Genomic DNA, 27805 nt, shown 5'->3' with positions numbered 1-27805 from the left:
TCCCCATGGAGGTAGAGCAAGCGAGGATCTGGGCCCGTCGGTGCTGCGCAATTCGGGTTATCGGCTTCTCGGCCTTTTGGCTAAGATCAAGTGTAGTATCTGTTCTTATCAGTTTAATATCTGATACGTCCCCTATCTGGGGACCATATATTAAATGGATTTTTTGGAAACAGGGAGATGGAAGAAGAGCTTGCTCTGTCCACTCACGCATCGACCTGGTAATTGCAGTACCTCCAGGACCGGTGGCACCTCTCTTATCCAGTTTGAAAAATCAGGAACAAGCTCGAATCCTGCAGCAGCAGCACAACAAGTGCAAAGAAACAGCAGCAACAAGCAGCCCAAGGAAGGGGAAAAAAGAACTTTGCAAGACTTTGCAGGAGACAGTTTGCTGTTAATGTCGTCATCCGCCCGTTGTTTGGTGTGATGCCCTTCAGCCGGGACTCGTTGCAGGAGCTCGTTGTGTGCTTGATTGTGTGCGCCAGAAAGAGGCGGGGCTATGTAAATGTTGGCTTCTGGGAGAGTGGTGAAGTTGCTGTTGCGGTGCTGAGTGGTCGTCGGCTGCAGCCCGCAAAGAGACCAGAGCCAGAGAAGGGCTTGTAGAAGATATCCGAGATGCTGTAATGTGGGGGCTTGTGTGTGAGGTGGGGGTTGGGGTTTTGGGGGGAGGATAGTGTAGGTGCAGGAGGAAGCGTTATGGCCCCTCTCTCTCCCCATGGAGGTAGAGCAAAGCGAGGATCTGGGCCCGTCGGTGCGTGCGCAATTCGGGTTATCGCTTCTCGGCCTTTTGGGCTAAGATCAAGTGTAGTATCTGTTCTTATCAGTTAATATCTGATACGTCCCCTATCTGGGGACCATATATTAAATGGATTTTGGAACAGGGAGATGGGAAGAAGAGCTTGCCTGTCCACTCCACGCATCGACCTGGATTGCAGTACCTCCAGGACCGGTGCCACCTCTCTTATCCAGTTTGAAAAATCAGAACAAGCTCGAATCTGCAGCAGCAGCACAACAAGTGCAAAGAAACAGCAGCAACAAGCAGCCCAAGGAAGGGGAAAAAGAACTTTGCAAGACTTTGCAGGAGACAGTTTGCTGTTAATGTCGTCATCCGCCCGTTGTTTTGGTGGTGATGCCCTTTCAGCCGGACTCGTTGCAGGAGCTTCGTTGTGTGCTTGATTGTGTGCGCCAGAAAGAGGCGGGCTATGTAAATGTTGGCTTCTGGAGAGTGGTGAAGTTGCTGTTGCGGTGCTTGAGTGGTCGTCGGCTGCAGCCCGCAAAGAGACCAGAGCAGAGAAGGGGCTGTAGAAGATATCCGAGATGCTGTAATGTGGGGGTTTGTGTGTGAGGTGGGGGTTGGGGGTTTGGGGGGAGGATAGTGTAGGTGCAGGAGGAAGCGTTATGGCCCCTTCTCTCTCCCTGGAGGTAGAGCAGCGAGATCTGGGCCCGTCGGTGCGTGCGCAATTCGGGTTATCGCTTCTCGGCCTTTTGGCTAAGATCAAGTGTAGTATCTGTTCTTATCAGTTTTAATATCTGATACGTCCCCTATCTGGGGACCATATATTAAATGGATTTTTGGAACAGGGAGATGGAAGAGAGCTTGCTCTGTCCACTCCACGCATCGACCTGGTATTGCAGTACTCCAGGAACCGGTGCACCTCTCTTATCCAGTTTGAAAAAATCAGAACAAGCTCGAATCTGCAGCAGCAGCACAACAAGTGCAAAGAAACGCAGCAACAAGCAGCCCAAGGAAGGGGAAAAAAGAACTTTGCAAGACTTTGCAGGAGACAGTTTGCTGTTAATGTCGTCATCCGCCCGTTGTTTGGTGTGATGCCCTTTCAGCCGGGACTCGTTGCAGGAGCTCGTTGTGTGCTTGATTGTGTGCGCCAGAAAGAGGCGGGCTATGTAAAGTGTTGGCTTTCTGGAGAGTGGTGAAGTTGCTGTTGCGGTGCTGAGGTGGTCGTCGGCTGCAGCCCGCAAAGAGACCAGAGCCAGAAGAAGGGCTGTAGAAGATATCCGCAGATGCTTAATGTGGGGGCTGTGTGTGAGGTGGGGGTTGGGGTTTTGGGGGGAGGATAGTGTAGGTGCAGGAGGAAGCGTTATGGCCCCTCTCTCTCCCCATGGAGGTAGAGCAAGCGAGGATCTGGGCCCGTCGGTGCGTGCGCAATTCGGGTTATCGCTTCTCGGCCTTTTGGCACGATCAAAACAGAAGGTTTTGCGACTAGCACGTTACCCCTCGGCCTTGAGGCATCGCTCCTTTTCGGAGGAGCTTAAGCATAGGGGGCCTGCATCGTGAGGAAGGGATCGCCTGGAGGGTCTTTTCAATGCCTAGTGCGGATTTTAGGTATTCTGCTGCGGAGAAATGGAGAAAGAGGAGAATTCGGCGGCCAGTCCGGTTTAAAAATACCGTGCAAATTGTACTGCCAGAAGAGAGACCAGACGGAATAAATATCGTGATGGAGGAAATGATCATGCGAGTTGGAGGGTTTATGCCCAAGGATATCTTCAGTCTCCCTGAATTTCCAAAAAGAGGATTATACGAGGTGGTTTTCCACAGCACCGAAGACTACAGGAAATTTAAGCGTAAGTACTATGCAAACAAAAATGATCATGTGTTTAAAGATGTGGAGGTTAAATTTTTGCATAGTGACACGGTGCGCATAGTCACCGTACAGATGTACAACCCGTATGTGCCATTAGCGGATGTGGTAAGGCACCTGAAAAAAGATGCAGAGGAGGTGGTGTTCCTTAAAAATATTGAGAACAGATTTGGCGTATGGAACGGGAAGAGACTGTTCAAAGTAAAATTCCATGAGAGCGATCTGTTTGATGACGGTATCTCACACCCCCAGTCAGAATGGGAGCTTCATGTTTTATTCCCTAAGTACTGCTGCAATCCACATACCGCAGGACTGTGAGGCGGGTATAAGAATGTGCGGGAACTGTCACATCACCAAGGACTTGCTCACTGTTCGGCCATATGTACAGGGAGTTGGACTATGCAAAAGGCAACCGAGTCAGCAGTTCAGAATTAAGCACCCAGAAATCAGCCGCAGAGTTTGGAAACTGAAGCAGCAGCAGGAAGAGAGTCTGAACATGACCGCATTCGGATTGCGGATCGTTGAGAGTGGTCAAGAAGATACAGTGTCGGACATTTCGGTGGAGGTGGTCGCAAGGAGGAAAAAGGTTAAGTCTGTACGCCTGATGGCGGGGAAATTGATCTCCTTAAATGCAAATCTAAAATACGGAGGGCAGCGATCACTTTATTGCTTTATGAGCAATGTGCGAATGCTGACTGCCCGGAGTACCTTTGATCTTTTTTCGTAATTGAACCTTTCAAGCCGGTGAGCTGCTTAATAAGCTGCCAGGTGTAGAGCTCGTTGATGTAAATCTTCCGATTTGTGCTGCTGCCAGAGGGCCTAGGCGGAAGAGTTTATGACACAAATGGTTTCTCAGACCATAAAATGCTGATAGTAGATACGCTCTGTGCCCCCTTCCAGCCCCGCCGATGCCCTCCAGGAAAGGCGCCTGAGATAAAGTGCTGCTGTAATGTGGGGGCTTGTGTGTGAGGTGGGGTTGGGTTTGGGGGGAGGATAGTGTAGGTGCAGGAGGAAGCGTTATGGCCCCTCTCTCTCCCCATGGAGGTAGAGCAAGCGAGGATCTGGGCCCGTCGGTGCGTGCGCAATTCGGTTATCGCTTCTCGGCCTTTTGGCTAAGATCAAGTGTAGTATCTGTTCTTATCAGTTTAATATCTGATACGTCCCCTATCTGGGGACCATATATTAAATGGATTTTTGGAACAGGGAGATGGAAGAAGAGCTTGCTCTGTCCACTCCACGCATCGACCTGGTATTGCAGTACCTCCAGGACGGTGCACCTCTCTTATCCAGTTTGAAAAATCAGAACAAGCTCGAATCTGCAGCAGCAGCACAACAAGTGCAAAGAAACAGCAGCAACAAGCAGCCCAAGGAAGGGGAAAAAAGAACTTTGCAAGACTTTGCAGGAGACAGTTTGCTGTTAATGTCGTCATCCGCCCGTTGGTTTGGTGTGATGCCCTTTCAGCCGGGACTCGTTGCAGGAGGCTCGTTGTGTGCTTGATTGTGTGCGCCAGAAAGAGGCGGGGCTATGTAAATGTTGGCTTTCTGGGAGAGTGGTGAAGTTGCTGTTGCGGTGCTGAGTGGTCGTCGGCTGCAGCCCGCAAAGAGACCAGAGCCAGAGAAGGGCTGTAGAAGATTATCCGAGATGCTGTAATGTGGGGGCTTGTGTGTGAGGTGGGGGTTGGGGGTTTTGGGGGGAGGATAGTGTAGGTGCAGGAGGAAGCGTTATGGCCCCTCTCTCTCCCCATGGAGGTAGAGCAAGCGAGGATCTGGGCCCGTCGGTGCGTGCGCAATTCGGGTTATCGCTTCTCGGCCTTTTGGCTAAGATCAAGTGTAGTATCTGTTCTTATCAGTTTAATATCTGATAACGTCCCCTATCTGGGGACCATATATTAAAATGGATTTTTGGAACAGGGAGATGGAAGAAGAGCTTGCTCTGGTCCACTCCAACGCATCGACCTGGTATTGCAGTACCTCCAGGACCGGTGCACCTCTCTTATCCAGTTTTGAAAAATCAGAACAAGCCTCGAATCTGCAGCAGCAGCAACAACAAGTGCAAAGAAACAGCAGCAACAAGCAGCCCAAGGAAGGGGAAAAAAGAACTTTGCAAGACTTTGCAGGAGACAGTTTGCTGTTAATGTCGTCATACCGCCCGTTGTTTGGTGTGATGCCCTTTCAAGCCGGGAACTCGTTGCAGGAGCTCGTTGTGTGCTTGATTGTGTGCGCCAGAAAGAGGCGGGGCTATGTAAATGTTGGCTTCTGGAGAGTGGTGAAGTTGCTGTTGCGGTGCTGAGTGGTCGTCGGCTGCAGCCCGCAAAGAGACCAGAGCCAGAGAAGGGCTGTAGAAGATATCCGAGATGCTGTAAATGTGGGGGCTTGGTGTGTGAGGTGGGGGTTTGGGGTTTTGGGGGGAGGATAGTGTAGGTGCAGGAGGAAGCGTTATGGCCCCTCTCTCTCCCATGGAGGTAGAGCAAGCGAGGATCTGGGCCCGTCGGTGCGTGCGCAATTCGGGTTATCGCTTCTCGGCCTTTTGGCTAAGATCAAGTGTAGTATCTGTTCTTATCAGTTTAATATCTGATACGTCCCCTATCTGGGGACCATATATTAAATGGATTTTTGGAACAGGGAGATGGAAGAAGAGCTTGCTCTGTCCACTCCACGCATCGACCTGGTATTGCAGTACCTCCAGGACCGGTGCACCTCTCTTATCCAGTTTGAAAAATCAGAACAAGCTCGAATCTGCAGCAGCAGCACAACAAGTGCAAAGAAACAGCAGCAACAAGCAGCCCCAAGGAAGGGGAAAAAAGAACTTTGCAAGACTTTGCAGGAGACAGTTTGCTGTTAATGTCGTCATCCGCCCGTTGTTTGGTGTGATGCCCTTTCAGCCGGGACTCGTTGCAGGAGCTCGTTGTGTGCTTGATTGTGTGCGCCAGAAAGAGGCGGGGCTATGTAAATGTTGGCTTCTGGGAGAGTGGTGAAGTTGCTGTTGCGGTGCTGAGTGGTCGTCGGCTGCAGCCCGCAAAGAGACCAGAGCCAGAGAAGGGCTGTAGAAGATATCCGAGATGCCTGTAATGTGGGGGCTTGTGTGTGAGGTGGGGGTTGGGGTTTTGGGGGGGAGGATAGTGTAGGTGCAGGAGGAAGCGTTATGGCCCCTCTCTCTCCCCATGGAGGTAGAGCAAGCGAGGATCTGGGCCCGTCGGTGCGTGCGCAATTCGGGTTATCGCTTCTCGGCCTTTTGGCTAAGATCAAGTGTAGTATCTGTTCTTATCAGTTTAATATCTGATACGTCCCCTATCTGGGGACCATATATTAAATGGATTTTTGGAACAGGGAGATGGAAGAAGAGCTTGCTCTGTCCACTCCACGCATCGACCTGGTATTGCAGTACCTCCAGGACCGGTGCACCTCTCTTATCCAGTTTGAAAAATCAGAACAAGCTCGAATCTGCAGCAGCAGCACAACAAGTGCAAAGAAACAGCAGCAACAAGCAGCCCAAGGAAGGGGAAAAAAGAACTTTGCAAGACTTTGCAGGAGACAGTTTGCTGTTAATGTCGTCATCCCGCCCGTTGTTTGGTGTGATGCCCTTTCAGCCGGGACTCGTTGCAGGAGCTCGTTGTGTGCTTGATTGTGTGCGCCAGAAAGAGGCGGGGCTATGTAAATGTTGGCTTCTGGGAGAGTGGTGAAGTTGCTGTTGCGGTGCTGAGTGGTCGTCGGCTGCAGCCCGCAAAGAGACCAGAGCCAGAGAAGGGCTGTAGAAGATATCCGAGATGCTGTAATGTGGGGGCTTGTGTGTGAGGTGGGGGTTGGGGTTTTGGGGGGAGGATAGTGTAGGTGCAGGAGGAAGCGTTATGGCCCCTCTCTCTCCCCATGGAGGTAGAGCAAGCGAGGATCTGGGCCCGTCGGTGCGTGCGCAATTCGGGTTATCGCTTCTCGGCCTTTTGGCTAAGATCAAGTGTAGTATCTGTTCTTATCAGTTTAATATCTGATACGTCCCCTATCTGGGGACCATATATTAAATGGATTTTTGGAACAGGGAGATGGAAGAAGAGCTTGCTCTGTCCACTCCACGCATCGACCTGGTATTGCAGTACCTCCAGGACCGGTGCACCTCTCTTATCCAGTTTGAAAAATCAGAACAAGCTCGAATCTGCAGCAGCAGCACAACAAGTGCAAAGAAACAGCAGCAACAAGCAGCCCAAGGAAGGGGAAAAAAGAACTTTGCAAGACTTTGCAGGAGACAGTTTGCTGTTAATGTCGTCATCCGCCCGTTGTTTGGTGTGATGCCCTTTCAGCCGGGACTCGTTGCAGGAGCTCGTTGTGTGCTTGATTGTGTGCGCCAGAAAGAGGCGGGGCTATGTAAATGTTGGCTTCTGGGAGAGTGGTGAAGTTGCTGTTGCGGTGCTGAGTGGTCGTCGGCTGCAGCCCGCAAAGAGACCAGAGCCAGAGAAGGGCTGTAGAAGATATCCGAGATGCTGTAATGTGGGGGCTTGTGTGTGAGGTGGGGGTTGGGGTTTTGGGGGGAGGATAGTGTAGGTGCAGGAGGAAGCGTTATGGCCCCTCTCTCTCCCCATGGAGGTAGAGCAAGCGAGGATCTGGGCCCGTCGGTGCGTGCGCAATTCGGGTTATCGCTTCTCGGCCTTTTGGCTAAGATCAAGTGTAGTATCTGTTCTTATCAGTTTAATATCTGATACGTCCCCTATCTGGGGACCATATATTAAATGGATTTTTGGAACAGGGAGATGGAAGAAGAGCTTGCTCTGTCCACTCCACGCATCGACCTGGTATTGCAGTACCTCCAGGACCGGTGCACCTCTCTTATCCAGTTTGAAAAATCAGAACAAGCTCGAATCTGCAGCAGCAGCACAACAAGTGCAAAGAAACAGCAGCAACAAGCAGCCCAAGGAAGGGGAAAAAAGAACTTTGCAAGACTTTGCAGGAGACAGTTTGCTGTTAATGTCGTCATCCGCCCGTTGTTTGGTGTGATGCCCTTTCAGCCGGGACTCGTTGCAGGAGCTCGTTGTGTGCTTGATTGTGTGCGCCAGAAAGAGGCGGGGCTATGTAAATGTTGGCTTCTGGGAGAGTGGTGAAGTTGCTGTTGCGGTGCTGAGTGGTCGTCGGCTGCAGCCCGCAAAGAGACCAGAGCCAGAGAAGGGCTGTAGAAGATATCCGAGATGCTGTAATGTGGGGGCTTGTGTGTGAGGTGGGGGTTGGGGTTTTGGGGGGAGGATAGTGTAGGTGCAGGAGGAAGCGTTATGGCCCCTCTCTCTCCCCATGGAGGTAGAGCAAGCGAGGATCTGGGCCCGTCGGTGCGTGCGCAATTCGGGTTATCGCTTCTCGGCCTTTTGGCTAAGATCAAGTGTAGTATCTGTTCTTATCAGTTTAATATCTGATACGTCCCCTATCTGGGGACCATATATTAAATGGATTTTTGGAACAGGGAGATGGAAGAAGAGCTTGCTCTGTCCACTCCACGCATCGACCTGGTATTGCAGTACCTCCAGGACCGGTGCACCTCTCTTATCCAGTTTGAAAAATCAGAACAAGCTCGAATCTGCAGCAGCAGCACAACAAGTGCAAAGAAACAGCAGCAACAAGCAGCCCAAGGAAGGGGAAAAAAGAACTTTGCAAGACTTTGCAGGAGACAGTTTGCTGTTAATGTCGTCATCCGCCCGTTGTTTGGTGTGATGCCCTTTCAGCCGGGACTCGTTGCAGGAGCTCGTTGTGTGCTTGATTGTGTGCGCCAGAAAGAGGCGGGGCTATGTAAATGTTGGCTTCTGGGAGAGTGGTGAAGTTGCTGTTGCGGTGCTGAGTGGTCGTCGGCTGCAGCCCGCAAAGAGACCAGAGCCAGAGAAGGGCTGTAGAAGATATCCGAGATGCTGTAATGTGGGGGCTTGTGTGTGAGGTGGGGGTTGGGGTTTTGGGGGGAGGATAGTGTAGGTGCAGGAGGAAGCGTTATGGCCCCTCTCTCTCCCCATGGAGGTAGAGCAAGCGAGGATCTGGGCCCGTCGGTGCGTGCGCAATTCGGGTTATCGCTTCTCGGCCTTTTGGCTAAGATCAAGTGTAGTATCTGTTCTTATCAGTTTAATATCTGATACGTCCCCTATCTGGGGACCATATATTAAATGGATTTTTGGAACAGGGAGATGGAAGAAGAGCTTGCTCTGTCCACTCCACGCATCGACCTGGTATTGCAGTACCTCCAGGACCGGTGCACCTCTCTTATCCAGTTTGAAAAATCAGAACAAGCTCGAATCTGCAGCAGCAGCACAACAAGTGCAAAGAAACAGCAGCAACAAGCAGCCCAAGGAAGGGGAAAAAAGAACTTTGCAAGACTTTGCAGGAGACAGTTTGCTGTTAATGTCGTCATCCGCCCGTTGTTTGGTGTGATGCCCTTTCAGCCGGGACTCGTTGCAGGAGCTCGTTGTGTGCTTGATTGTGTGCGCCAGAAAGAGGCGGGGCTATGTAAATGTTGGCTTCTGGGAGAGTGGTGAAGTTGCTGTTGCGGTGCTGAGTGGTCGTCGGCTGCAGCCCGCAAAGAGACCAGAGCCAGAGAAGGGCTGTAGAAGATATCCGAGATGCTGTAATGTGGGGGCTTGTGTGTGAGGTGGGGGTTGGGGTTTTGGGGGGAGGATAGTGTAGGTGCAGGAGGAAGCGTTATGGCCCCTCTCTCTCCCCATGGAGGTAGAGCAAGCGAGGATCTGGGCCCGTCGGTGCGTGCGCAATTCGGGTTATCGCTTCTCGGCCTTTTGGCTAAGATCAAGTGTAGTATCTGTTCTTATCAGTTTAATATCTGATACGTCCCCTATCTGGGGACCATATATTAAATGGATTTTTGGAACAGGGAGATGGAAGAAGAGCTTGCTCTGTCCACTCCACGCATCGACCTGGTATTGCAGTACCTCCAGGACCGGTGCACCTCTCTTATCCAGTTTGAAAAATCAGAACAAGCTCGAATCTGCAGCAGCAGCACAACAAGTGCAAAGAAACAGCAGCAACAAGCAGCCCAAGGAAGGGGAAAAAAGAACTTTGCAAGACTTTGCAGGAGACAGTTTGCTGTTAATGTCGTCATCCGCCCGTTGTTTGGTGTGATGCCCTTTCAGCCGGGACTCGTTGCAGGAGCTCGTTGTGTGCTTGATTGTGTGCGCCAGAAAGAGGCGGGGCTATGTAAATGTTGGCTTCTGGGAGAGTGGTGAAGTTGCTGTTGCGGTGCTGAGTGGTCGTCGGCTGCAGCCCGCAAAGAGACCAGAGCCAGAGAAGGGCTGTAGAAGATATCCGAGATGCTGTAATGTGGGGGCTTGTGTGTGAGGTGGGGGTTGGGGTTTTGGGGGGAGGATAGTGTAGGTGCAGGAGGAAGCGTTATGGCCCCTCTCTCTCCCCATGGAGGTAGAGCAAGCGAGGATCTGGGCCCGTCGGTGCGTGCGCAATTCGGGTTATCGCTTCTCGGCCTCTTGGCTAAGATCAAGTGTAGCTTGCTACAGGAGAGATTAGCCAAGGGGTATCCAGGTTCCCTCGCCGCTCGGCCTAGGGGCATCGTCTCTTCGGAGACTTAAGCCCCTTGCTGCTATTGGGCGGTGAGTGTTTCTGAGGGTAACGAGTTGCGATCGACAGGCGGACGGTAGCGTGCGGCCTAGAGGTAAAACCTATTTTGTGCCATCTTGCTTGCGGAAGCTGATTGGTCACCACTTGGCCTTGGCTGGGCGTTAAACCTCAGTCTTGGTATCTGGGTACCCCCCTTGCTTGGCCTCGGGACATCGTTTTTTCTTAAAAACTTCAGTCCCGTGCTGCTTTTGGGTAAGGGGCCAATCCCGGATAACAAGGAAGTGACCCTTTTGGTGGAAGTGACAGGTTGTTTGCAGGTAGGTTTCGACTCGACGGTGTCAAGGAGCTTCCAAGATGCCAGTTCTCTTCGAGTTTCCACCTGGGGAAACTCGCATCAAGAATACCTTCCGGATCGAGGTGGAGGAGAAACATCGCCCACAGAAGGACCTGAAATTCATCGTCCAGGAGGTTCTGTTTGGGATACTCCGCCTCAGGAGCGAAGATATTCTTTGTCTTCAGGACCAGGAACGGCGAGGGGTGTATACCATCACCTGCACCACTCAAGCCTGCTGCAATAACATCTACGCAGTAATTTCTAATAAAGATCTACAGGATGGAAGGCTTGACGGCCTGAAATTCTGTTTGCTTTACGGTGACGAGGATGTGCCTTTGGTAATCCATTTGTACAATCCTCATATCGATACGCCTGAAGTAGTCACCTTTCTCGAACGCTTCTGTTCCGAAGTGCGTTTTTCACATAAGGTGAAGAATGCAGCTAACTTCTGGAACGGTAAAAGGAAATTTTTTGTTAAGTTCCGGCGGGATGCTGAAGGAATCGGTGGTTTTAAGCACCCGCCTTCGAATTTCCTTATTGGCAGAAGTAGGGGCTACCTATTTTATCCGGGGATGCCTCTCTTCTGTCGTAACTGTCTTTTGTTTGGGCATACACAGGACGCGTGTCCTGAAGAGCGCATGATCCGGTGTAACAAATGCGGGCAACCGGGTCATATAGCATCTGCATGCCGAATGCAGGTGGTTTGCAATTTGTGTGGTCAGGCCGGCCACATATACAAAGACTGCCCCAGCAGGGCCAAAAAGAAGGCGACCTATGCGGAAAAGGCTGCGATGCCTCTAGTTCCTTCGGGATCCGAGCAAAGGCCAGCAGCGGTAGCTGGCCCAGCGAGGACGGTCCCAAGCAGACACGAGTCGGGTAAGTCTGACGGAAAACCGACAGGACCCAAGGGGGTGCCTCCTGTTGAGGAGCCCTCTGTTGCGGTCTTTGGCGTCCGGAGAAAGTCGGTTTCCGGTTCAGAGCAAGGACGGACTGTGTCTGCTATAGTCCATAGCAAAGTTGCAGATTCGGGCAGAGTGGCACCCAAGCAGGATTTCATTGCCCCTAGGGCAGTGGATGCTGCAAAGGGAGGCCAAGTTGCGAGCCGTAGGGGATCGTTAAGGGAACCGGAGCAAAGGCTGATGACCATGCCGGTGGTCAGTCCTGTAAAGATGGTTCCTGATACCCTTAAAAAAAGCAGAGATCCAGAGGGTTACCAAGTTGTTCATCATGGGAAGAAGAACAAGAGGTCTGCCAGGTCTGCCGACAGGCAGACTGATACTTCGGGAGATTCTGAGACAGAGCGGTCTGGCTCGGGTCTTCCCGGAGATATGAGCGTGACGGTTAGCGAAACCCCTTCTTGTTCTTCTGAGAGTGCGATCGGCGGTGGCAGTCGTCCTGCGGAGAAAAGATTGCGTGGCGATGGTGTGGAAGTCCGAAGGCGTACGTCAGTTGGATCCAACTCCAGTGAGGGAGAAGTCAGGGCTCGAACGGAGGTGAGATACACGTCCGCGTCGGACCCGGTCAATATCGGTGAGTTCGGGTCTCCTGAGGAAGGAGATGTGGAATCGCTGGGAATCTCTGGTGGAGAAGGATCGGAATCTGGGATGGAGGATGCACCTACGTAAACTGCTAAGATGAACTGCCTTAAGATTGCATCTCTCAACGTGAGATCTTTAAAGGGTTCTGCTCGCAGAGCCGCTTTATTTTCATACCTTGAGACTCTGGACTTTGATCTTTGCTTATTACAGGAGTGCGGCATTGACAATGCTATGGACTACGGTTTTTTAAAGAAGGACTGGAACTGGGGCCCATCCGTTTGGTCTGGGTCAAATCAAAACAAAACTGCTGGGGTAGGTTTATTATGCCGTGGCTCTAACATTACTATTCAGACTGTGACCGAAATAGAGCCCGGCAGAGCTATTTTAATTCATTTATGTTTTAATGGATTTTCTTTCCGCGTTTTAAATGTGTATGCCTCGGCCGATAAGCAAGAAAGAGCCGAGCTTTTAGAACTTGTACCATTGTTTTGCGTAGGGTCTACTCCTCTGCTTGTGGGTGGTGATTTCAATTGTATTAGGGTTGGTGAAAAAAGGCAGGGGGGTGACCCTAACCGTAAGGATAGAACCTCTTACCTGCTACAAAATTTTACTGATGATTTTAACCTTAAAGATGTTTGGAAGGTTTTATCTCATACAGATCCTGGTTTTACTTGGTCGAATGGCAGAATTTCTTCGAGAATTGATTTTATGTTTTTATCTGACCTTTTTAACCCTTTTAAATGCATTCTTTTAGACAATGTGTTTTCAGACCACAAGCTTTTACTTTTCCAGGTCAATATTTTAGGGGAAAAGAAAGTGGATAAAGGGCTTTGGAGGCTAAATGTACAACTTCTCGAAGATGACCAGATCTGTAAGCGGTTTGTGCGGACCTACCGACAGTGGCAGTTGACTCGCGATCCCCACAGTTCAATGCTATGTTGGTGGGAGGGCACTAAACCCAAAATAAGAGATTTTTTTATTAAGGCAGGTAAGATGGTTGCTAAAAAGAAAAAACAATGGTTTTATGTTTTAATTACGCGGATGCAAACTCTTTTTAAATTACGTGATGTTGATGTGGATGTTGATAATGACATGTTGGTTTTAAAAGCAGAAATTAAGAAGTGCCTAGAACAAAAGGGTAAAGAAATCATTTTTAACTCCCATGTAAAGCACTTAGAAGAAGGCGAAAAGTGCTCCAGATTCTTTTTTAAGAAAATCCGGGAGAAAAGAGACCCTATTTTATCTTTGAACGGTGCTACTTCTATGAATGATATTTTAAATACTGCTTTTAATTTTTATCAACTCCTTTTTAATGAGAAATGTATTGACGAATCCCTTTTAAATGACTGTCTTAATGTTTTAGAACCTAATTTAAGTGTTTTAGATCAGGAGGTTTTAACCCGTGATTTTACTTTGGAAGAACTTTTTACGGTTTTTAAAAGTTTTTCATCTGGGAAAGCCCCTGGCGAGGATGGTCTGCCGATTGAATTTTATTTACGGTTTTGGGATATTTTAAAAGATGATTTGTTTTTATTGTATCAAGAAGCTTTTAAGGTTGATGTTTTACCCCCCTCATGGAGGAGGGGCATCGTATCTTTGCTTTTTAAAAAAGGGGACAGAGAGAGACTTGAGAATTTTAGACCTATTACCTTGTTGAATGTTGATTACAAAGTCATGGCAAAATTAATTTCTTTACGTGTTAAGCCATTTTTAAATGTTTTAATCCATCCCGATCAGGTGTGTGGGGTTCCGGGAAGAACCATGGCGGAATCCCTCAATGTTATTCGGGATGCTATATGGTATTCTAATGACCGAAAACAAAAACTTGCAATTTTATCTCTTGATTTTGAAAAAGCATTTGATCGTGTCTCGCATGAATACCTTTTTAAAGTTTTAAGAAAAATGGCATTGCCTGATTTTATTGTAAATGGTATTAAGGTTTTATATAATTCTTGTTTTAGCCAAATTTCTATTAACGGGTTTTTAACAGAAAATGTGTTTTTAAAATCCGGGGTTAAGCAAGGTTGTCCTCTGTCCCCATTTCTTTTTATTTGTGCAATTGAACCCCTTTTAATCCTTTTAAGAAATGACAAAATCATCAGAGGCGTTCCCGTTCCTGGAGGAGGTGGCCGTCAGGTAAAAGTGCTGAGCTATATGGACGATGTCACCCTCCTGTGTACAACTGCCTACTCTCTAAAAAGATCTTTATTGCACATTTCAGGTTTCTGTGGAGCCTCAGGGTTTAAGCTTAATTTGCACAAATGTGATTGTCTCGGTATTGGTGTTTTTGATATGTCTGTCGCCCCTGAAGTTAAAATGCAACATAACCAAATAAAGATTTTAGGGGTGATTTTTAATGCCGAAAACAAAGGTGATCTTAACTGGGACATTGTTTTAACTCGTTTAGAAAAGAAGACATGTATGTGGAACTTGAGAGATTTAACCATGGAGGGCAAAGTTTTAATCATTAAGATGGTTTTACTTCCTATTATGTTGCATATTGCCTTGGTTTTTCCCCCTTCCTCTTTGTACATTAAGAGACTAACAAGAGTGTGTTTTAAGTTCCTATGGGGTTCTAAAATGGAAAAACTCAAAAGAGATCGTATGTACAAGAGTAAACAATGTGGGGGTAAAGATGTTCCCAATCTTCTTTTATTCTTTTATGTCAAATTCTTCTGTTTCTGTTTTAAATGTTTTAACACGGATGGCATTTTTAGTTGTTTTTTAAAATATGCTGCAGGTATGGTTTTTAAGCCCTGGTTCAGGGTTCCGCTAAATACTCCTGTGCTTTTATGTCCCCCAAAACACTATGTGGTTTTAGAAAAGGCTGTAAGACTGTTTCGCCTAAAAGAAATTGAACCGGAAGTGTTGGGGGACCAAAGAAAGGTTACAAAAATACTGAGACATGATGATGTGGTCTTGACAGTGTCCAACTTCTCTGAGGCAAGATCCAAACAGGTATGGCGAAATGTCTTTGGAAAGTTCCTAGCCAATGTTCACAAGGATCTTGCCTGGGCTATTGTCCACCAATGCCTCCCTACACGGGAGTTTCAACACCGAAGAGGCTTGGTGGGCAGAGGTAAATGCCCCAGAGAAACATGTTGTATAGATGAAACAATTTTACACTTGTTTTGGAACTGTCCCTATGCACAGGAGTTATGGAAATCTGTTGGTCCGCTTTTTAAACATATTGGTGGTTTTAAAGATTTTAATCATTTTTATGTTTTATATGGACTTTTTACCTGCACATCTGTAAAACAATATGAAATCTGTTGGATGATTTTAAACTGTTTTAAAAATGCTATCTGGAAAGTAAGGAACATTTTGCTTTTTAAACATGATTTTATTTCTGTAAATGATTGTATAAAGATTGCACTAAGCGAAATGTATATTTATTACTTAAGGGATAAAAAATTACTTGGGAAAAATGAAGCCATGTCAATGTGGGGTCTGGCATCTTGGAACATTTTATTGTAATTTTACCCTTTTATGTAACTCCTTGCTTTTATTCTGTACCCTTGCACCATAAAGGTGATCTTTAATTTTGGTTTTAAATAAATTATTTGTTGAAACCTTATCTGTTCTTATCAGTTTAATATCTGATACGTCCCCTATCTGGGGACCATATATTAAATGGATTTTTGGAACAGGGAGATGGAAGAAGAGCTTGCTCTGTCCACTCCACGCATCGACCTGGTATTGCAGTACCTCCAGGACCGGTGCACCTCTCTTATCCAGTTTGAAAAATCAGAACAAGCTCGAATCTGCAGCAGCAGCACAACAAGTGCAAAGAAACAGCAGCAACAAGCAGCCCAAGGAAGGGGAAAAAAGAACTTTGCAAGACTTTGCAGGAGACAGTTTGCTGTTAATGTCGTCATCCGCCCGTTGTTTGGTGTGATGCCCTTTCAGCCGGGACTCGTTGCAGGAGCTCGTTGTGTGCTTGATTGTGTGCGCCAGAAAGAGGCGGGGCTATGTAAATGTTGGCTTCTGGGAGAGTGGTGAAGTTGCTGTTGCGGTGCTGAGTGGTCGTCGGCTGCAGCCCGCAAAGAGACCAGAGCCAGAGAAGGGCTGTAGAAGATATCCGAGATGCTGTAATGTGGGGGCTTGTGTGTGAGGTGGGGGTTGGGTTTTGGGGGAGGATAGTGTAGGTGCAGGAGGAAGCGTTATGGCCCCTCTCTCTCCCCATGGAGGTAGAGCAAGCGAGGATCTGGGCCCGTCGGTGCGTGCGCAATTCGGGTTATCGCTTCTCGGCCTTTTGGCTAAGATCAAGTGTAGCTTGCTACAGGAGAGATTAGCCAAGGGGTATCCAGGTTCCCTCGCCGCTCGGCCTAGGGGCATCGTCTCTTCGGAGACTTAAGCCCTTGCTGCTATTGGGCGGTGAGTGTTTCTGAGGGTAACGAGTTGCGATCGACAGGCGGACGGTAGCGTGCGGCCTAGAGGTAAAACCTATTTTGTGCCATCTTGCTTGCGGAAGCTGATTGGTCACCACTTGGCCTTGGCTGGGCGTTAACCTCAGTCTTGGTATCTGGGTACCCCCCTTGCTTGGCCTCGGGACATCGTTTTTTCTAAAAACTTCAGTCCCGTGCTGCTTTTGGGTAAGGGGCCAATCCGATAACAAGGAAGTGACCCTTTTGGTGGAAGTGACAGGTTGTTTGCAGGTAGGTTTCGACTCGACGGTGTCAAGGAGCTTCCAAGATGCCAGTTCTCTTCGAGTTTCCACCTGGGGAAACTCGCATCAAGAATACCTTCCGGATCGAGGTGGAGGAGAAACATCGCCCACAGAAGGACCTGAAATTCATCGTCCAGGAGGTTCTGTTTGGATACTCCGCTCAGGAGCGAAGATATTCTTTGTCTTCAGGACCAGGAACGGCGAGGGGTGTATACCATCACCTGCACCACTCAAGCCTGCTGCAATAACATCTACGCAGTAATTTCTAATAAAGATCTACAGGATGGAAGGCTTGACGGCCTGAAATTCTGTTTGCTTTACCGGTGGAGAGGATGTGCTTTGGTAATCATTTGTACAATCCTCATATCGATACGCCTGAAGTAGTCACCTTTCTCGAACGCTTCTGTTCCGAAGTGCGTTTTTCACATAAGGTGAAGAATGCAGCTAATTCTGGAACGGTAAAAGGAAATTTTTTGTTAAGTTCCGGCGGGATGCTGAAGGAATCGGTGGTTTTAAGCACCCGCCTTCGAATTTCCTTATTGGCAGAGTAGGGGCTACCTATTTTATATCGGGATGCCTCTCTTCTGTCGTAACTGTCTTTTGTTTGGGCATACACAGGACGCGTGTCCTGAAGAGCGCATGATCCGGTGTAACAAATGCGGGCAACCGGGTCATATAGCATCTGCATGCCGAATGCAGGTGGTTTGCAATTTGTGTGGTCAGGCCGGCCATATACAAAGACTGCCCAGCAGGGCCAAAAAGAAGGCGACCTATGCGGAAAAGGCTGCGATGCCTCTAGTTCCTTCGGGATCCGAGCAAAGGCCAGCAGCGGTAGCTGGCCCCAGCGAGGACGGTCCCAAGCAGACACGAGTCGGGTAAGTCTGACGGAAAACCGACAGGACCCAAGGGGGTGCCTCCTGTTGAGGAGCCCTCTGTTGCGGTCTTTGGCGTCCGGAGAAAGTCGGTTTCCGGTTCGAGGCAAGGACGGACTGTGTCTGCTATAGTCCATAGCAAAGTTGCAGATTCGGGCAGAGTGGCACCCAAGCAGGATTTCATTGCCCCTAGGGCAGTGGATGCTGCAAAGGGAGGCCAAGTTGCGAGCCGTAGGGGATCGTTAAGGGAACCGGAGCAAAGGCTGATGACATGCGGTGGTCAGTCCTGTAAAGATGGTTCCTGTAACCCTTAAAAAAGCAGAGATCCAGAGGGTTACCAAGTTGTTCATCATGGAAGAAGAACAAGAGGTCTGCAGGTCTGCCGACAGGCAGACCTGATACTTCGGGAGATTCTGAGACAGAGCGGTCTGGCTCGGGTCTTCCGCGAGATATGAGCGTGACGGTTAGCGAAACCCCTTCTTGTTCTTCTGAGAGTGCGATCGGCGGTGGCAGTCGTCCTGCGGAGAAAAGATTGCGTGGCGATGGTGTGGAAGTCCGAAGGCGTACGTCGTTGGATCCAACTCCAGTGAGGGAGAAGTCAGGGCTCGAACGGAGGTGAGATACACGTCCGCGTCGGACCCGGTCAATATCGGTGAGTTCGGGTCTCCTGAGGAAGGAGATGTGGAATCGCTGGGAATCTCTGGTGGAGAAGGATCGGAATCTGGGATGGAGGATGCACCTACGTAAACTGCTAAGATGAACTGCCTTAGATTGCATCTCTCAACGTGAGATCTTTAAGGGTTCTGCTCGCAGAGCCGCTTTATTTTCATACCTTGAGACTCTGGACTTTGATCTTTGCTTATTACAGGAGTGCGGCATTGACAAATGCTATGGACTACGGTTTTTTAAAGAAGGACTGGAACTGGGGCCCATCCGTTTGGTCTGGGTCAAATCAAAACAAAACTGCTGGGGTAGGTTTATTATGCCGTGGCTCTAACATTACTATTCAGACTGTGACCGAAATAGAGCCCGGCAGAGCTTTTTAATTCATTTATGTTTTAATGGATTTTCTTTCCGCGTTTTAAATGTGTATGCCTCGGCCGATAAGCAAGAAAGAGCCGAGCTTTTAGAACTTGTACCATTGTTTTGCGTAGGGTCTACTCCTCTGCTTGTGGGTGGTGATTTCAATTGTATTAGGGTTGGTGAAAAAAGGCAGGGGGGTGACCCTAACCGTAAGGATAGAACCTCTTACCTGCTACAAAATTTTCGAGAATCGAGCTGTAATGTGCGGGGCCTTGTGTGTGAGGTTGGGGGTTGGGGTTTTGGGGGGAGGATCTAGGTGTAAAAGTGCAGGACGGAAGCGTTATGGCCCCTCTCTCTCCCCATGGAGGTAGAGCAAAGCGAGGATCTGGGCCCGTCGGTGCGTGCGCATTCGGGTTATCGCTTCTCGGCCTTTTGGCTAAGATCAAGTGTAGTATCTGTTCTTATCAGTTTAATATCTGATACGTCCCCTTCTGGGGACCATATATTAAATGGATTTTTGGAACAGGGAGATGGAAGAAGAGCTTGCTCTGTCCACTCCACGCATCGACCTGGTATTGCAGTACCTCCAGGACCGGTGCACCTCTCTTATCCAGTTTGAAAAATCAGAACAAGCTCGAATCTGCAGCAGCAGCACAACAAGTGCAAAGAAACAGCAGCAACAAGCAGCCCAAGGAAGGGGAAAAAAGAACTTTGCAAGACTTTGCAGGAGACAGTTTGCTGTTAATGTCGTCATCCGCCCGTTGTTTGGTGTGATGCCCTTTCAGCCGGGAACTCGTTGCAGGAGCTCGTTGTGTGCTTGATTGTGTGCGCCAGAAAGAGGCGGGGCTATGTAAATGTTGGCTTCTGGGAGAGTGGTGAAGTTGCTGTTGCGGTGCTGAGTGGTCGTCGGCTGCAGCCCGCAAAGAGACCAGAGCCAGAGAAGGGCTGTAGAAGATATCCGAGATGCTGTAATGTGGGGGCTTGTGTGTGAGGTGGGGGTTGGGGTTTTGGGGGGAGGATAGTGTAGGTGCAGGAGGAAGCGTTATGGCCCCTCTCTCTCCCCATGGAGGTAGAGCAAGCGAGGATCTGGGCCCGTCGGTGCGTGCGCAATTCGGGTTATCGCTTCTCGGCCTTTTGGCTAAGATCAAGTGTAGTATCTGTTCTTATCAGTTTAATATCTGATACGTCCCCTATCTGGGGACCATATATTAAATGGATTTTTGGAACAGGGAGATGGAAGAAGAGCTTGCTCTGTCCACTCCACGCATCGACCTGGTATTGCAGTACCTCCAGGACCGGTGCACCTCTCTTATCCAGTTTGAAAAATCAGAACAAGCTCGAATCTGCAGCAGCAGCACAACAAGTGCAAAGAAACAGCAGCAACAAGCAGCCCAAGGAAGGGGAAAAAAGAACTTTGCAAGACTTTGCAGGAGACAGTTTGCTGTTAATGTCGTCATCCGCCCGTTGTTTGGTGTGATGCCCTTTCAGCCGGGACTCGTTGCAGGAGCTCGTTGTGTGCTTGATTGTGTGCGCCAGAAAGAGGCGGGGCTATGTAAATGTTGGCTTCTGGGAGAGTGGTGAAGTTGCTGTTGCGGTGCTGAGTGGTCGTCGGCTGCAGCCCGCAAAGAGACCAGAGCCAGAGAAGGGCTGTAGAAGATATCCGAGATGCTGTAATGTGGGGGCTTGTGTGTGAGGTGGGGGTTGGGGTTTTGGGGGGAGGATAGTGTAGGTGCAGGAGGAAGCGTTATGGCCCCTCTCTCTCCCCATGGAGGTAGAGCAAGCGAGGATCTGGGCCCGTCGGTGCGTGCGCAATTCGGGTTATCGCTTCTCGGCCTTTTGGCTAAGATCAAGTGTAGTATCTGTTCTTATCAGTTTAATATCTGATACGTCCCCTATCTGGGGACCATATATTAAATGGATTTTTGGAACAGGGAGATGGAAGAAGAGCTTGCTCTGTCCACTCCACGCATCGACCTGGTATTGCAGTACCTCCAGGACCGGTGCACCTCTCTTATCCAGTTTGAAAAATCAGAACAAGCTCGAATCTGCAGCAGCAGCACAACAAGTGCAAAGAAACAGCAGCAACAAGCAGCCCAAGGAAGGGGAAAAAAGAACTTTGCAAGACTTTGCAGGAGACAGTTTGCTGTTAATGTCGTCATCCGCCCGTTGTTTGGTGTGATGCCCTTTCAGCCGGGACTCGTTGCAGGAGCTCGTTGTGTGCTTGATTGTGTGCGCCAGAAAGAGGCGGGGCTATGTAAATGTTGGCTTCTGGGAGAGTGGTGAAGTTGCTGTTGCGGTGCTGAGTGGTCGTCGGCTGCAGCCCGCAAAGAGACCAGAGCCAGAGAAGGGCTGTAGAAGATATCCGAGATGCTGTAATGTGGGGGCTTGTGTGTGAGGTGGGGGTTGGGGTTTTGGGGGAGGATAGTGTAGGTGCAGGAGGAAGCGTTATGGCCCCTCTCTCTCCCCATGGAGGTAGAGCAAGCGAGGATCTGGGCCCGTCGGTGCGTGCGCAATTCGGGTTATCGCTTCTCGGCCTTTTGGCTAAGATCAAGTGTAGTATCTGTTCTTATCAGTTTAATATCTGATACGTCCCCTATCTGGGGACCATATATTAAATGGATTTTTGGAACAGGGAGATGGAAGAAGAGCTTGCTCTGTCCACTCCACGCATCGACCTGGTATTGCAGTACCTCCAGGACCGGTGCACCTCTCTTATCCAGTTTGAAAAATCAGAACAAGCTCGAATCTGCAGCAGCAGCACAACAAGTGCAAAGAAACAGCAGCAACAAGCAGCCCAAGGAAGGGGAAAAAAGAACTTTGCAAGACTTTGCAGGAGACAGTTTGCTGTTAATGTCGTCATCCGCCCGTTGTTTGGTGTGATGCCCTTTCAGCCGGGACTCGTTGCAGGAGCTCGTTGTGTGCTTGATTGTGTGCGCCAGAAAGAGGCGGGGCTATGTAAATGTTGGCTTCTGGGAGAGTGGTGAAGTTGCTGTTGCGGTGCTGAGTGGTCGTCGGCTGCAGCCCCGCAAAGAGACCAGAGCCAGAGAAGGGCTGTAGAAGATATCCGAGATGCTGTAATGTGGGGGCTTGTGTGTGAGGTGGGGGTTGGGGTTTTGGGGGGAGGATAGTGTAGGTGCAGGAGGAAGCGTTATGGCCCCTCTCTCTCCCCATGGAGGTAGAGCAAGCGAGGATCTGGGCCCGTCGGTGCGTGCGCAATTCGGGTTATCGCTTCTCGGCCTTTTGGCTAAGATCAAGTGTAGTATCTGTTCTTATCAGTTTAATATCTGATACGTCCCCTATCTGGGGACCATATATTAAATGGATTTTTGGAACAGGGAGATGGAAGAAGAGCTTGCTCTGTCCACTCCACGCATCGACCTGGTATTGCAGTACCTCCAGGACCGGTGCAACCTCTCTTATCCAGTTTGAAAAATCAGAACAAGCTCGAATCTGCAGCAGCAGCACAACAAGTGCAAAGAAACAGCAGCAACAAGCAGCCCAAGGAAGGGGAAAAAGAACTTTGCAAGACTTTGCAGGAGACAGTTTGCTGTTAATGTCGTCATCCGCCCGTTGTTTGGTGTGATGCCCTTTCAGCCGGGACTCGTTGCAGGAGCTCGTTGTGTGCTTGATTGTGTGCGCCAGAAAGAGGCGGGGCTATGTAAATGTTGGCTTCTGGGAGAGTGGTGAAGTTGCTGTTGCGGTGCTGAGTGGTCGTCGGCTGCAGCCCGCAAAGAGACCAGAGCCAGAGAAGGGCTGTAGAAGATATCCGAGATGCTGTAATGTGGGGGCTTGTGTGTGAGGTGGGGGTTGGGGGTTTTGGGGGGGAGGATAGTGTAGGTGCAGGAGGAAGCGTTATGGCCCCTCTCCTCTCCCCATGGAGGTAGAGCAAGCGAGGATCTGGGCCCGTCGGTGCGTGCGCAATTCGGGTTATCGCTTCTCGGCCTTTTGGCTAAGATCAAGTGTAGTATCTGTTCTTATCAGTTTAATATCTGATACGTCCCCTATCTGGGGACCATATATTAAATGGATTTTTGGAACAGGGAGATGGAAGAAGAGCTTGCTCTGTCCACTCCACGCATCGACCTGGTATTGCAGTACCTCCAGGACCGGTGCACCTCTCTTATCCAGTTTGAAAAATCAGAACAAGCTCGAATCTGCAGCAGCAGCACAACAAGTGCAAAGAAACAGCAGCAACAAGCAGCCCAAGGAAGGGGAAAAAAGAACTTTGCAAGACTTTGCAGGAGACAGTTTGCTGTAATGTCGTCATCCGCCCGTTGTTTGGTGTGATGCCCTTTCAGCCGGACTCGTTGCAGGAGCTCGTTGTGTGCTTGATTGTGTGCGCCAGAAAGAGGCGGGGCTATGTAAATGTTGGCTTCTGGGAGAGTGGTGAAGTTGCTGTTGCGGTGCTGAGTGGTCGTCGGCTGCAGCCCGCAAAGAGACCAGAGCCAGAGAAGGGCTGTAGAAGATATCCGAGATGCTGTAATGTGGGGGCTTGTGTGTGAGGTGGGGGTTGGGGTTTTGGGGAGGATAGTGTAGGTGCAGGAGGAAGCGTTATGGCCCCTCTCTCTCCCCATGGAGGTAGAGCAAGCGAGGATCTGGGCCCGTCGGTGCGTGCGCAATTCGGGTTATCGCTTCTCGGGCCTTTGGCCAAAGATCCATTGGATTTTTGCTGAAAGTGTGACTGAAACGCTTGATTCTCGGCCTTCTGGCATCGGCTCCTACCGGAGTCTTAAGCCAGCTGCTGCTATTGGGAGGAAACCGTTTTAAGTTTTGAGGAGGGATCAAATTTGAAGTGCCCGGGATCCACCTTGTGTGGTGAAGGGTAGCTTCCTTCAAGAAGATGGAGGATTTATTTGGAACACCATCGGATCTACAAACCAGATACAAGAATACAGCTGTTTGTGGACGATACCAGAAGAACATCGTGGAGCTGCTGGATTGTTTTTTGTGGTGGAAACTCTGCTGAAAGAATGTGGAATTACGCCAAAGGATTTGTTTGCCTACCGGAATATTACAACAGGGGAATCTATGAGCTTGTGTTTCATGAGCAGTGAAATACCATGATTTCCGTAAAGTTTTATGGAGAAGCAGCAAGATGAAAAGTTTTCTGGATGTAAGGTAAGCTTTAAGCATCAAGATAATGTGAGAATGGTTACTGTCTCAATGTATAATACTTATGTTCCCACTAAAGAGGTTCTGGAGTATATGAAAATGATTTTTGAGGAGGCAGAGTATGTAAAAGATGTTCTTAATGAGTACAGGAATCTGGACCGGTAAAAAGCTGTTCAGAGTCAAGCTGAAGGTATGATAACTCCATCTGAAGATGGACTGGACCACCCATTCAGACCATCAGCTTGAGAGGAAACCGAGGATTTCTGAAGTACCTCAGGTATGCCGACTTTTTTGTTGGAAATCGTAATGATTTTGGTCATATGTCAAACCAGCTGTACAGTTGGTTTGGTGTGCCGAGTTTGTGCTGGTATGGGCCATGATGATGAGGAATGCAAGATAATTCCCAGATGTTCCATTTGTGATGTAAGAAGGGCACCATATAATGAACTGCCACTAAATCTTCATATGCCAGTAAAGTAAAAAAGATCCTGCTGGGAAAGAAAATAAGAACCAAGTACCCCAAAGAAGTGTGAGGGTGGAACAGAACCCAGTCGAAAATGAAGCACGCCCAGTGGTAAGCCAAAAATTAACCATACTGGAAGGGAAAAAGGCAAAAAAAATGACCAGAGGTGACAAAAGGAAGAACGAAGGACCGAAGGTGTTTTCTCGGATGAGGAGAGTGAGATAAGAAGTGAGGAAGAAGGAGAGGAGGAGAATGCAGAGGAAGAAAGAATTGTCGAAAAGAGATCGAAAAGAAAAGATCGCGGGAAAGAAAATGTGGAAGAAGAAGTGAGGGTTGTAGTGATGGAGAGAGAAGAAGGAGAAAGAGAAGAAGATCAAATAGAAGTGGTGGAAGAAGAAGAAGGTGTGTGGACAATAGACAGTATGGGATCTAAGTGTCTTCTCTCCTGTTAGTGAAAGCGAATTCTCGGCAAGAGTGGACAGAGGCTTGGAGTCGCTTGAGTGCGACTCCTGACTGTTTTCCCGAAGGAAGTAAGAATGACCCGGGGTGATTTACTTCCTTTTTGTGTTTTTGGTAATTTTGACTGATTTTTGACCTTGGTGTTTTTAGTTTGGTTTTTTCTCCTTCCTTTTTTTGCTTTCCCCTTAATTCTTCCTTTTGATGCTTATAAAGTGTGGGGTCCCCTGAATGTGAGAAGCATCAAGAATATAGGTAGAAGAAATGGAATTTTTGATTTTGTGGCCCACATTAAATACCGATTTTTTTGTATGCAAGAGTGTGGCATTGAGTTTGTAAAAATTATAAGTTGCTATCAGATTCTTGGAAATGGGGACCTTCTTTTTTTTTCAGGGGAAAATAATATAAAAAACTCCGGTATAGGATTATTAATTAAGGTGATTCTTTGTTTTTGAAAGTTATTTTGAAATCGAGCCAGGTAGAGCTTTTTGTGTTAAGGGTTGTTTGGGGGTTTAAAGTCAAAATTATGTGTGTCTATGGGAATACAGGTAAAAATGATAGAATTAAGTTATTTGAGAAAATTAGTTATTTTTTTGGTGGGTTCAGAGCCTATTATTGTGCTGGGGGATTTTAATTGCCATAATAGAAGGGAAAGATAGGATTGGAAGTAATAAATTAGATAAATCTTCTGTTGTTCTTAAAAATTGATAAAAGATTTTGATCTAAAAGATGCATGGAGGTTAAACACGGAGATAAAAGTGGTTTTACTTGGGCAAATAAAAATAGTCAATCCAGAATAGATTTTTGTTTTTTGTTCAAATGAATTTCAAATACATGATTTTGAGTTAATAATTAGTGGATTTCTGACCATAAAATATTGTGTGTGTCAATGGGTGCAGAAAATATAACAAGTACAGCAAGAAGGTCCTTGGAAGTTGAACTATTTATTGTTAGAGGATGCAAGGATATGTGAATTGTTTGAAAATAAATTAATTTTTGAAAAGTATGAAGAGACTTTGTTTCTAAGAGTGTATGGTGGGATTGGGTTAAAAATGAATGTAATTATTTTTTTATAAGGAATGGTATAAAGAAAAAGAAAAAAGAATGGAGTCATTTTAAGCTTTTAAATTCTCGTTACAAGGAATGTTGGCTTTTAGAGAAACTAGGATACGATTTTAATAAGGAATTGATGATGTGAAAAAGAATATTAAAAGTGGATTGAACGAAGGGGAAAAGAAATTTTTTAATTCTAGAGTGAAGATTTTGAAGAAAATGAAAAGTGTTCAAAGCTTCTTTTTTAGAATGTGTTAAAATAAAAATAATAATCAGATCGTAAGACTAATGGTATTAAATGATATAATATATTTTAGATGTCGTTTTTTAATTTTTATAATATTATTAGGTAAAAAGGAAATTATAGATAAAAGTTTGCGGAGATGTTTTTTAAATAATTTAAATAGATGCCTTAATTTAAATGAGCAAAAGGTTTTAAAGGGGAAATCACCATGTTTGAATTAGAGGAGGCAGTTAAAAGTTTTTCTAAAAATAAATCTCCGGGATTAGATGGCTTGACTGTGGAATTTTACTTAAAATTTTGGGATTTTATTAAGTATGATTTGTGCGATTTGGTGAATGAGTGTTTTAAAAAAGGTGAACTGACACAATCTCAAAAAGAAGGTTTGGTAACCCTTATATATAAAAAGGAAGATAAAGAAAACATTAAAAATTATAGGCCAATAACATTGTTAAACGTGGATTACAAAATTATGGCGAAAGTTATAGCTAATAGATTTAGGAAAATAATAAACATCGTGATTGAAGAGGGTCAGAATTGTGCAGTACCAGGAAGAATGATTTGGGAAAACGTGATATTAATAAGGGATATGTTATACGATGTTTTAGATAGAGATCAGGGTGTCAGTCTTTTTTCTTTAGATTTTGAAAAAGCATTTGACAGTATATCACATGATTTTATGTTCCTTGTTTTAGAAAAAATGAATTTGCCTATTGATTTTATTAAAATGATTAAAATTTTATATAATAAGGTTGAAAGTAAGGTTTTAGTTAATGGGTTTTTAACAAAAAAAATTAATATACAATCAGGAGTGAGACAGGGTTGTCCTTTATCTCCCATTTTATTTATTTGCATCATGGAGCCTTTAGTACAATTTTTTAGAAGAGATAAATTAATTAAGGGTATAAAGATTCCTGGAGGTGGAGGAAAGGAAGTGAAATGTTTAGCGTACATGGATGATGTGGTAGTGATATGTAGGAACTCAACTTCTATTAATAGGGTATGTTTTATTACAGGTTGTTTTAAATGTATATCTGGATTGAGTCTGAATTTGAGTAAATCAACATGTTGCGCTTATGGGAACTGGAATTTTGATATGTTCTGTAAATTCAAAGTTATTAAGAGTAGTGTAAAAATATTAGGGATTACTTTTAACCAGTCTCTCTCGGGTGAAGACGATTGGGCGGTTGTGTTGAGTAAAATTAGGAGAAAATTGGGTTTTTGGAAACTAAGGAACCTGTCAATTGTAGGGAAAGTTTTAATTATTAAGGCCGTAATTTTATCCCTTTTATTATATGTGTCTATTGTGTTTTTACCATCGGATTTGTACATGAGGAAATTTATAAGAGAAATCTTCGTTTTTATATGGGGATCTAAAATGGAGAAAATAAAAAGAGAAATTATGTATAAAGATATAGATAACGGGGGTAGAGGTGTGCCTGACCTAAGACTTTTTTTATCATTAAAACATGCTGCTTTTATTTTTAGGTTGTTAAAAAAAGAGTATTGTGTCCAATTTTATAAAATATAGCGGAGGTTGGTTCTTTAATAAATATAAATGGTTGGGAATTGATTTAAATAAACCGCGCGCTTTTAAAAATCAGTAGGTTTTATGTGATTTTAGAGAAAATAGTGAGAAAATATAATTTAAATACATTTGATTTTACTGAGCTTGTAAACGCAAAACAAATAGTTAAAAGTTTTAAAAAAAATGAATTAATATACCCGGTTGAAAAATTTAACGCTAAAGTTTCTAAAAACATCTGGAATATGGTACTGAATAAAAATCTTACCAATAGTCAAAAGGATTTGGCATGGGCAGTAGTTCATGATTGCTTGCCAGTAAGGAACTTCCAGTACTTAAGAGGTTTATTAAATAACCCCAAATGTCCCAGAAATGGTTGTGTATATGAT

At 46.9% G+C, this 27805-nt stretch overlaps 19 non-coding genes across 19 annotated transcripts; all 19 read left to right on the top strand.

Moving 5' to 3' along the window:
* The first annotated feature begins 60 nt into the window (after positions 1 to 60).
* On the top strand, positions 61 to 253 carry LOC116407299. Its single transcript, XR_004220258.1, has one exon. It is a non-coding gene; the product is annotated as a U2 spliceosomal RNA (small nuclear RNA).
* Positions 254 to 768: 515 nt separating this feature from the next.
* LOC116407301 lies at positions 769 to 957 on the top strand. The gene has a single exon (XR_004220260.1). It is a non-coding gene; the product is annotated as a U2 spliceosomal RNA (small nuclear RNA).
* Positions 958 to 1466: 509 nt separating this feature from the next.
* On the top strand, positions 1467 to 1657 carry LOC116407283. The gene has a single exon (XR_004220243.1). It is a non-coding gene; the product is annotated as a U2 spliceosomal RNA (small nuclear RNA).
* Positions 1658 to 3686: 2029 nt separating this feature from the next.
* On the top strand, positions 3687 to 3876 carry LOC116407245. The gene has a single exon (XR_004220206.1). It is a non-coding gene; the product is annotated as a U2 spliceosomal RNA (small nuclear RNA).
* A 516-nt stretch (positions 3877 to 4392) lies between these two features.
* On the top strand, positions 4393 to 4587 carry LOC116407270. Its single transcript, XR_004220231.1, has one exon. It is a non-coding gene; the product is annotated as a U2 spliceosomal RNA (small nuclear RNA).
* A 518-nt stretch (positions 4588 to 5105) lies between these two features.
* LOC116407230 lies at positions 5106 to 5296 on the top strand. The gene has a single exon (XR_004220191.1). It is a non-coding gene; the product is annotated as a U2 spliceosomal RNA (small nuclear RNA).
* A 514-nt stretch (positions 5297 to 5810) lies between these two features.
* LOC116407229 lies at positions 5811 to 6001 on the top strand. The gene has a single exon (XR_004220190.1). It is a non-coding gene; the product is annotated as a U2 spliceosomal RNA (small nuclear RNA).
* A 512-nt stretch (positions 6002 to 6513) lies between these two features.
* On the top strand, positions 6514 to 6704 carry LOC116407228. Its single transcript, XR_004220189.1, has one exon. It is a non-coding gene; the product is annotated as a U2 spliceosomal RNA (small nuclear RNA).
* Positions 6705 to 7215: 511 nt separating this feature from the next.
* LOC116407226 lies at positions 7216 to 7406 on the top strand. Its single transcript, XR_004220187.1, has one exon. It is a non-coding gene; the product is annotated as a U2 spliceosomal RNA (small nuclear RNA).
* Positions 7407 to 7917: 511 nt separating this feature from the next.
* LOC116407225 lies at positions 7918 to 8108 on the top strand. The gene has a single exon (XR_004220186.1). It is a non-coding gene; the product is annotated as a U2 spliceosomal RNA (small nuclear RNA).
* A 511-nt stretch (positions 8109 to 8619) lies between these two features.
* Positions 8620 to 8810, top strand: LOC116407224. The gene has a single exon (XR_004220185.1). It is a non-coding gene; the product is annotated as a U2 spliceosomal RNA (small nuclear RNA).
* Positions 8811 to 9321: 511 nt separating this feature from the next.
* LOC116407223 lies at positions 9322 to 9512 on the top strand. Its single transcript, XR_004220184.1, has one exon. It is a non-coding gene; the product is annotated as a U2 spliceosomal RNA (small nuclear RNA).
* Positions 9513 to 15536: 6024 nt separating this feature from the next.
* On the top strand, positions 15537 to 15732 carry LOC116407319. Its single transcript, XR_004220274.1, has one exon. It is a non-coding gene; the product is annotated as a U2 spliceosomal RNA (small nuclear RNA).
* Positions 15733 to 18982: 3250 nt separating this feature from the next.
* On the top strand, positions 18983 to 19172 carry LOC116407246. Its single transcript, XR_004220207.1, has one exon. It is a non-coding gene; the product is annotated as a U2 spliceosomal RNA (small nuclear RNA).
* Positions 19173 to 19684: 512 nt separating this feature from the next.
* LOC116407222 lies at positions 19685 to 19875 on the top strand. Its single transcript, XR_004220183.1, has one exon. It is a non-coding gene; the product is annotated as a U2 spliceosomal RNA (small nuclear RNA).
* A 511-nt stretch (positions 19876 to 20386) lies between these two features.
* Positions 20387 to 20577, top strand: LOC116407221. Its single transcript, XR_004220182.1, has one exon. It is a non-coding gene; the product is annotated as a U2 spliceosomal RNA (small nuclear RNA).
* Positions 20578 to 21087: 510 nt separating this feature from the next.
* Positions 21088 to 21278, top strand: LOC116407220. The gene has a single exon (XR_004220181.1). It is a non-coding gene; the product is annotated as a U2 spliceosomal RNA (small nuclear RNA).
* A 512-nt stretch (positions 21279 to 21790) lies between these two features.
* LOC116407389 lies at positions 21791 to 21981 on the top strand. Its single transcript, XR_004220299.1, has one exon. It is a non-coding gene; the product is annotated as a U2 spliceosomal RNA (small nuclear RNA).
* Positions 21982 to 22495: 514 nt separating this feature from the next.
* Positions 22496 to 22686, top strand: LOC116407219. The gene has a single exon (XR_004220180.1). It is a non-coding gene; the product is annotated as a U2 spliceosomal RNA (small nuclear RNA).
* The last annotated feature ends 5119 nt before the right edge of the window (positions 22687 to 27805 follow it).

This window comes from Xenopus tropicalis, chromosome 8 (genome assembly GCF_000004195.4).
Source record: "Xenopus tropicalis strain Nigerian chromosome 8, UCB_Xtro_10.0, whole genome shotgun sequence".
Lineage (NCBI taxonomy): Eukaryota > Metazoa > Chordata > Amphibia > Anura > Pipidae > Xenopus > Xenopus tropicalis.
The sequence above is the reverse complement of the archived record's forward strand: the minus strand, read 5'-3'. Positions and strand labels throughout refer to the sequence as shown.